The sequence below is a fragment of the Hetaerina americana genome, unplaced genomic scaffold, assembly GCF_022747635.1.
Source record: "Hetaerina americana unplaced genomic scaffold, ioHetAmer1.1.p SCAF_38, whole genome shotgun sequence".
In the NCBI taxonomy this organism is placed as follows: Eukaryota; Metazoa; Arthropoda; class Insecta; order Odonata; family Calopterygidae; genus Hetaerina; species Hetaerina americana.
Genome location: NW_027286963.1, coordinates 3,166,583 through 3,175,189, shown reverse-complemented (window position 1 = coordinate 3,175,189; position 8,607 = coordinate 3,166,583). Strand labels below are relative to the sequence as shown.

General features: G+C 39.2%; 1 protein-coding gene across 1 annotated transcript in view; it reads right to left on the bottom strand.

Moving 5' to 3' along the window:
- LOC139691553 (O-acyltransferase like protein-like) overlaps window positions 1-8,607 on the bottom strand; it is a 48,277-nt gene that overhangs the window by 24,527 nt on the left and 15,143 nt on the right. The window lies entirely within an intron of this gene.

The following is an 8,607-nucleotide window of genomic DNA, read 5'->3' as shown; positions in this document are numbered from 1 at the left end:
ACTCCTATCATTAGGTTTGTGATGGATCATTCACTTCGAATATCATCATCTTTTATCTGATCATTCCTAGAAGTCAGCTGATGAATGGTTATCGACTGTTATGCTAACAAAATAATTTCAAATATTAATTGTTTTTTATCACTCCGAACGTATCTGTTAGCCTCTCTGCTTCTGAAATCAAAACCAAAAGGCTTGCTTTCAGGCAGTACCAGCAGAGTTAACTTTAATAAATTTAAAATAAATTTAATGTCCATGCCCTGATAGGGATTCGAAACAGCGTCCTTTTGTATATCGGGAAAGCCCACCCGACTTAGTCAACCGACATAGACCATTTTTTTTTAAGAATTTAACCTAATCAGTATCAGAGAGACGAGAGTCGTTAAACCGGGGCTATTTTTTAATGTACAGTCTATTTAAAAATGTTTACTGAACTTACAAAAGAGCATAGTTAACAGTCAAAAGTCTTATGGGGTTATAATGTAAGGCGAAACCGTGAAAAAATTTGGAATCAATGCCGAAATTAGGGTTCTTTCGCTTGAATCAGAGTGATAACTGAAATGCGTTTCAGGTTATGAATATTATTATTATTTCCACATTTCCCTATGCTTCTCAGTACATGAGTTTCTGCAACTTGACAGTTTTGAAAATAGAAAAATGTTCCCCTTTTTGAAACGGTTTTCCCAGAAGCATAAAATACAGCTATAGAAAAAGGATATAAGTAATTCATAATTATATGTATGTGTAACCTTTCTCCATTATTGATGATACATCATTCCGTCTTTCCATGAAAAAGTTGCTCACATATGCATATTTCAATCAATTTGAAAATATAGCGATGTCATTGATACCAATTTCAGGTAATCGGCAACCCTTCCATTGGAACGGATACGTGGCAGGAATCACTTATAGACTTCACATTTATGACTCATTACATCTCCTTTAAAATCATCATCATAATCCATATTTTCTAAGCCGGGAGAGAGGTCATATCCCCAATTCCGTAACGGCTGTTTCCAAGCTCTTACACGATTACTTCCACAACCCCGGGACTACGAGTTTCTTCTTTGTGTCGTGTTATGCCCCTTTGGGAATGCAAAAAAAGTTTCGTTTACACAACGCAAAATATTTCATCGCCCACTATTGTTTATATAACAATGTCGTTTATATTATTTATAAGTAATTATCCAATGCATAGGATTTTATGGAGCGATATTAGAAAAACCAACCTGGATAGGAAAAAGGATCATGTATATTAAATTAAAAGGAGACAGCAAGAGACAAACATGGGGAAATAATCCTTTATGTTTCTAGATGAATAGAGATAGCAGAGTGGAATACAAAGCCTAGAGAGAGCTTAAAACCCGTCTAAAAATGTTTAAAACTGATTAGAGAGGAGATAACTGAAAAACTTCAACAATTTTAAAATTTTCAACCTTTGCAACAGGTCCCTTCCAAAAACTTCCTTTTTGCCTTCTCTTCGAGGACGGCCTGCACACGAGATCGACCTATACACGAGTATACACGGTAGGTGTCCGTCAATGTATGAAGCCTTAAGCTGACGGTAAGCTCTAAATTAAAAATTACTTTTTCCGGCATCACATGTTCCCCGTACCCCCATACCCTGCGTGCCCTATTCCACGGCCGAGGTCGCGAAGCACGTGAACAAACCTTCGGTCGTCCATCAATGAACAAGGCGAGCACACGAGTGCGTGGCACAAGCAATCGCATGTCGCCACTTAACATCAACAGCCCGAGTGACGGGATTGATGAGACACTCATGCTCCAACGGCGACGGATTATTTTTAGGGTCATGGTCACGAAGTCACGGGTAGGGAAAATTGGCGCCGGCGCCTCCCTCTCCTCCTCCGACCACGCACGGCACTGCGTATGTAAAGCGAACTGGATTTGGATAATACCATCTGACAAAATATTTGGCGCAACCACGAAGATTTGGAGCAAAGAGGAAAAAACTACTCCAGCCTTGAGTGTCCTCAAGACATTGAAAGTCAACTTAACGAATGTTTTCACATGTCCTAAACTCTCGGTGATGCAGAATTTTAAATTAATAAAGCTACTTACTTGCCCACGCATAAAATAATCAATATTATTAAATATAATATCGATAAAAATAAATTAAATAATGGAAAATCGTGTAATTATTTACAAATCCGCGGATTTTTTTATTTAAATTAAATTAGTCTGGTCTGCAGAGTTATCGGAGAGCTCTACGGCAAAGAAAAACTAGATAGATTGGACATACCTTGAGGCACAATGGATTAGTTAGAAACATAAAGAAGGAAAAATTGAAGCAAAGATTCCGCGAGGAAGGCCAAGAGACAAGTACATAGGACAAATTACAAAGGACGTAAAACAGGGAACCTATCAGAGGGCGAAGTAATTAACACGAAATAGGGAAGAATGGAGGGTTGCAGTAAACCAATCTTAGGATTGAAATACTTGATGATGAGAGCTAATTGTTAGTAGAATGTCTCTCTCCTTTTCACTTGGTTAGCATTTTGTATCAGTATTATTGAGCACTTCGCTAGCCACCAATAGGATAAGTGACAGAGGGTGCTTACACACCAGACTACTTTTGACCAATTATACTCCTCCCCTCCCCCCCTAGCGTGGTCAGAATACGTTATTCTGATCACTGATCATTCGTGGAAAAAATGAAATCTCAAATCTATCTGTTCTGCACTTATATCTCTAATTTTATTGGCATGATCTCCCATACCGTAGTGCTATGTGGGTAATAATACATTATCAACATCAACGCTTAAGTGACGCCCTTCAAATTAATACAAGAGCTTCCATCGGTAATATAACCTTCGCTCGGTGAGTGATTCTCAGCCTAGCTCCTCTAATAATTTTGATACGCTACTAAGTTTATCATAACAACGTTTCACAAATCTAACTCCTCTACGCTGTATACGATCCAATTTGGCAATCAATCCAACTTCGTGAGGATCCAATATACTTGCAGCATATTCTAAATAAGGCCTAACCAGCGACAGATCACATTTCCCCAACACACTTGTAATAAAGCCTAATTTGTTGTTAGCTTGTCCACATACTCCACGCATAGATTTCACCCAGGAGAGGTCGTCTCGGTAATTCAGTGATTACTCACAAAACTTACGACAGTGATAATGCAGTGTATTGAAACGCACTCGGTCCTCATATATTAGACAAATCAATCTCTACAATTAGAAGACCAAGGGAAAAGAGTAGTACCTCTAGATAAAAATATTGCACCGGAAACATCGCACGAAAATCACAATGCATCTTTCATTTCTGTTCCGTGTCTGCACTGAATTGGCTGGAAGGCCCTTGGACTGCGACAGCTTAACCTCCGCAACTGTTTTCCAACGATTTAACTCCAATATAACCAACGTTACGAGAAAGTTGACGAGAGGGACGTTGAGTAAGGATATTAAGAAAAGACTCGTAAAAACTTTGATTTGGAGCACAGCTATGTACGGCGCGGAAACGTGGTCATTGAAGCAGGAGGATATACGTAGAATGGAGGCTTTTGAAATGCGGGTTTGAAGAAGAATGGAGATGGTGAAATGGACAGAGAAGAAAACAAATGAGGAAGTACTTGGTATGGTGGGCGAAGAGAGGGGTTTGTTGGGAGAAATCCTATGGAGGCAGGAAAAGTGGATGAAGGGGGTTTTGACCGGCAGTGGGATGTTGAAGACTGTGATAGAGGGGAGAATGTTAGGCAAACGAAGAAAGGGAAGGAACAGGGTAGGAATGTTGGACGGGATGAAGGGAGGAAGAAAGTACTCAGAGATGAAGAGGGACCTGATGTAGAGTAGGATACTGGATTTTGTGTTTTGTTAGGAGTCACAAAATATTTATTTTGTAGCTGGGTCCATCCACAAACCAACCTTAACAGGTAGATTACCTAATAATATAACAAACTTTATCACTACTCTCACACTACTCGGCGTCGGTGACTGCGTACAGACTTTTGGAAATGATATTGCACGAGAATGGCCATTTCATATTGCACGTGTGGTGAAATACATCGATAAAATTTATAATCAAGTAATTCGATTAAATTCAAAGACGACTTGCTTCATCTTTCACATAGTTAAAGAAGAAAGTTCTCAAACACCCGCAGAAAAAATAGCACGGGATAATCTCGAAATACGAAGACAACAGGCGAGCTAAATAATTTCCTACGGCTTTGCAGTAAAATTTTTCTACCGAGGGAATGATTGGATCCCCACACCATTACTTCAGATTAGGCCACAGTGATAAAATTAGACAGGCTTACATATATAGTCCATCCTAGTACAATGTGTGATCAAAAACCAAAAATAATAAGATCTAGTACCACAAAAACTATTACATGCAAAATCATAATACGAGACGTTTCTAATAAGAGAACACATTTCATTCAGCTGGATTTACGTAATAAAAGATATCCTAGCACTCCCTGCCACTCACACACAATTTTAGCGATTTTCAGGGTATATTCAAGATCAAGAAAATTTCCCACTCAGGGAAATCATGACTGCCTTCCCATACTGACCCTCTTACAGGATTACAATGCAACAATTTCAGAGTGTAAAAATCATACGTCTTGACCGGGATTCGAACCCGGATCCCTCGATTTTAGCCTTTCAAGCTATGGAGGCGAGCCCTATTACTCTGGAATTATGCGGGCTTTAAAGGAGCAAGATGTTGTGACGAAATACCGTACATGGCACGTACCATACAATGTCACAGGCATTCGTAGTCGTGCGCAATACGCCAAAATCCACAGGGTTTAAGCCAACTTAAAATACTAGGGGTGTTTTACCTTTGACAAATTCCAAGAAACTGCGGGAGATGCCGTGACAGTAAATTTTGACGGAGTCATCTGCATATAAGCATTAATATGCAAAAATTTCAGAGGGCAAAATCTAAGCACTCGCTCGAACATCCGAGGGATCCTGGTTCGAATCCCGGTCAAGGCGAATGATTTTTACACTCTGAAATTGTTGCATTTTAATGCATATTAGCTGATAACTCCGCCAAATTTACTATCACAGCATCTCCCGCAGTTTCTTGGAACTTTTACAGGATGTTGCACCTAAGTTTTTGAATAATATGATTTTTTTCATCTGCCCCTTGCGTACAGAGAGGAAAGAATACCAGATTTAGGTAAAGTAAGGGACAGATAAGAAGGCTGCTGGGAGAAATCCGAAGAAGGCAGGGCATATAATATATTTCATCTTTTGCGTTATAATTTCATAGCTCAGACACTTGGTTTTTGAGGCAAGAGGATAAACATAGATTGGAGACCTTCTGAATTATTGATGTGGAATGGAGCGAAGAAAATGAAAAAGGAAAGGAAAACGAATAAAAACATTCTTGGAATAATGGGGGAAGATGTACCCTAAGCCGGTACACTGCTGCCAATAAAAGTAAAAACGTGTGTTTTTATAAGTCACATTTGAAAGCAAAGGATGAAATATCATAAGAATTAAAAGAGCAGTACAGGCGAATGGTTTACCGAACTCTGATTAGCAGAGGACGCCATTTTATTTGCCTCCTAAATTTTAAATTTATAGGACATGATATTTTTGCACGTAATTTCGACTCGTGCGATTGCAGAGAATATTTCAATCAAAATAATTCTAGTTTTTGGTCATATTTTCTTACATTAATGTAGGCTTAATTTCAATCATGGACAGGAGGATAAATGTTTATTCGCAATTTTTGTCCAGCTATTCATATTCACACACTGTGTGAAATACACGAAGCGAAACGTATTCATTATGGCCTATGTATTTACTTCGTGAAGCATTTATATTTCACCGAAATCATGAGAATAATAGTTCAACTAGTGAAATACGAAGGTATTGATGCGAAGAAGTAGTTACCAAAGCTGCCATTTTAGCGTTCGTGGCACACATTCCGTTTTGCACTATTCCAGTGACATAATATCAATATTAACTTCGCAACAGTGTTCGAAGAAATCTATGCCAATCATAATATGGCATCACTGGGTATTAGAGTGTTATATAACTTACGTCAATAAAACAATTAGGTCATATTTTCCAAAGGTTTCGGCCATACTGTTTTTTTCTAATTTCTCCGAGATTTAGGTCAATGAATTCAGGCCTTCAAAAGGATTATTTTCACATGTCGTCATGATTTCAATACGTTAGTGACGTGGTTAACTGTAGTAATTCAGATATGTCCCATACTTAAAAACATCAAGACCTTCAGCGAGCTTCGCAGAACTAGGACTCCACGCTTCTACGACAATATCAAGAGTGTCATCAGGGATGCATTGAGAAGAATGTTTGATTGAATGATTGATCACCGTGTGATTTACATATCAATCACCCGGCCAAAAAAACAAGCAGATTCAACTCCAGGAGAGTCTTGTGAATTAATGATTGGACATTACTACCATAAAAGCGTGCCATGTAACGAACGCTGTCATAATAAACTGCGTAACTCATCAAGATTATTCAAGGAACTAGGCTGGGAATCACTCACGGAGCGAAGGTTAAATTACAGATTAAATCTCTTGCATAAATTGGAAGGAGGTCTCTTATGCGAAGATGCTGAGCATGTATTATTGACCTATCGCACTGCGCGATACGAGAGATAAGGTCAATAAAATTTGAGAGATTCATTGTAGAACATATTTAAGATGTCATTTTTCCCACCAACGATAAGGGATCAGAATAACTGTATCCGGCCGCGCTCGGAAGGGAAAAAAAGTATTTTTCTTTTAATTCTAAATAGCCTATTACCTTGTCTTCATCACATCTAGCTTTAGTTACTGTCCTCCTTGTTACGAACAACTCCTCACGCATGCGTACATAAGTATTTCGTATTTAACTACCGTGGTCCACCTAATTACGGCTAACACTGCGTACTTTAGGAGATACCAATTTAGAAAATCTTGATTTTTTTACATTTCATTCCCGGTGTTGAGTGTCCCCCTGCCGCACACCCTAGTGGTGGCTTGCAGGGTACAATGCAGATGTAGAAAAGTTGCCAAAAATTTATTAAGGCCCAGTTCTTATTATTCATAATACGCGAAGTTCTCGCTCATGAAGAGCCAACATTATTTCCCAAAATCCATGACGACACTGATAGAAAACATTGAGACTTGAACATAATCGTTAATTTTTATTCATAAATGCGGCATAGAAGCCTGCTTAGGATATCGCCGAACTACTGATCGGAGACCCCTTCATTAAAATTCGGGGAATGCCTTGGAATAGCACCTATCCGAAATCCGAAGCAGCACGATTATCTGGATACCTGAACTACTTCAGGGAGAAACCAGATGATGACATTTAAAATAAATGAGAAAAATACCAGGAGCGAATTCCACTCTACCAAATCCAACATCATCCTTGACGCTATTTAATGTAGTCGTAAACCTGAAAATAATAGATAACACATTATGACCCAATTGCGCAGATTTTAAAGTCTGATTTGGTGTAACTGGAACAATATTCTTCTCAATCAATCAGGGTACTGAAATTATTTTAAAATATATGTTTTTCACAGTCCCTAGAAATTATTTATTTCTAAGTAAAGTGGGAACTTCCCATTTATTTCTGCATTTATTCGTGATTTCTGTTTGCCTCCAAAGCCCACATTCGTCCTGTCTCCTTCCCTCTTTCCCAACATTCCCCCTCCTCTCACGGTCTTCAGCATATCATTACATTTCAATATTCCACTAGTTAACGAATTTATTTACAGCCATGTTTATGAATATATTACATGCACCAGAAGATGATGAAATCTTTGGAGAATAAAGATGAAGACTTCTTTGGAAATTAATAATTCTTTCGTTCGTTAATCACTGATTTATTGGGTTTTTTTACGGCGTTCCAACAAATTGTTTGTTGACACCAACTGTCAAGCCTTGGGTGGATAAAGTTTTAGTTATATTTACTACCCTTCTAACCACCACTAGGGTGTTCGACAGGGGGTGATTACATACCAGACTACCCTTGATCCAAAACACCTTTTCCTCCTAGCGTTATCGGACGTTAACCGGCACTTAATCCCGCTTCCAGTACCCGATTCGGAAATGATGTCCTCTCGTGGTTTATGTTTCGATGAGGACACGGCAATCTAAACACTTCAGGAATCCGATTATAGCTATAATTTGAAAATTTTCTATCGCATTTTTATCCTCGCGATTGCATAAAATTGGTTAAACGAACCCTTATGGGGGATCCGGATAGTGCGGTGGCTAACATATTGGCTTCCCACCCAAAGGGCTCGGGTCCGTATCCCGGCGTTCGCAGATATTTTTCAGTGGTATCACGATCCCTACTTGAGGTGCTTTGTGGAGGGCACTTCCTATGGAGGGTGCTTGGTGGACTACGTCCGTCCGTGGGTGGGACGTCATGCTGCGGACCCTTTGGCGCCTTTCGTTAAGAGTAGTTTCTCACCACCCGTCATCCTTTCCCATCCATCCCTAATGGCGCAAATGACCTCGGCTGTCGGTCGCCTCTCCTAATAACTACTAATATGAACCCTTATTTCCCTTCACTGGACGTTGCGACTCATTCCTTAATATTCCATTATCTATGGCGATCTCTATCTGTATGGCGAAAAGTGGACCAG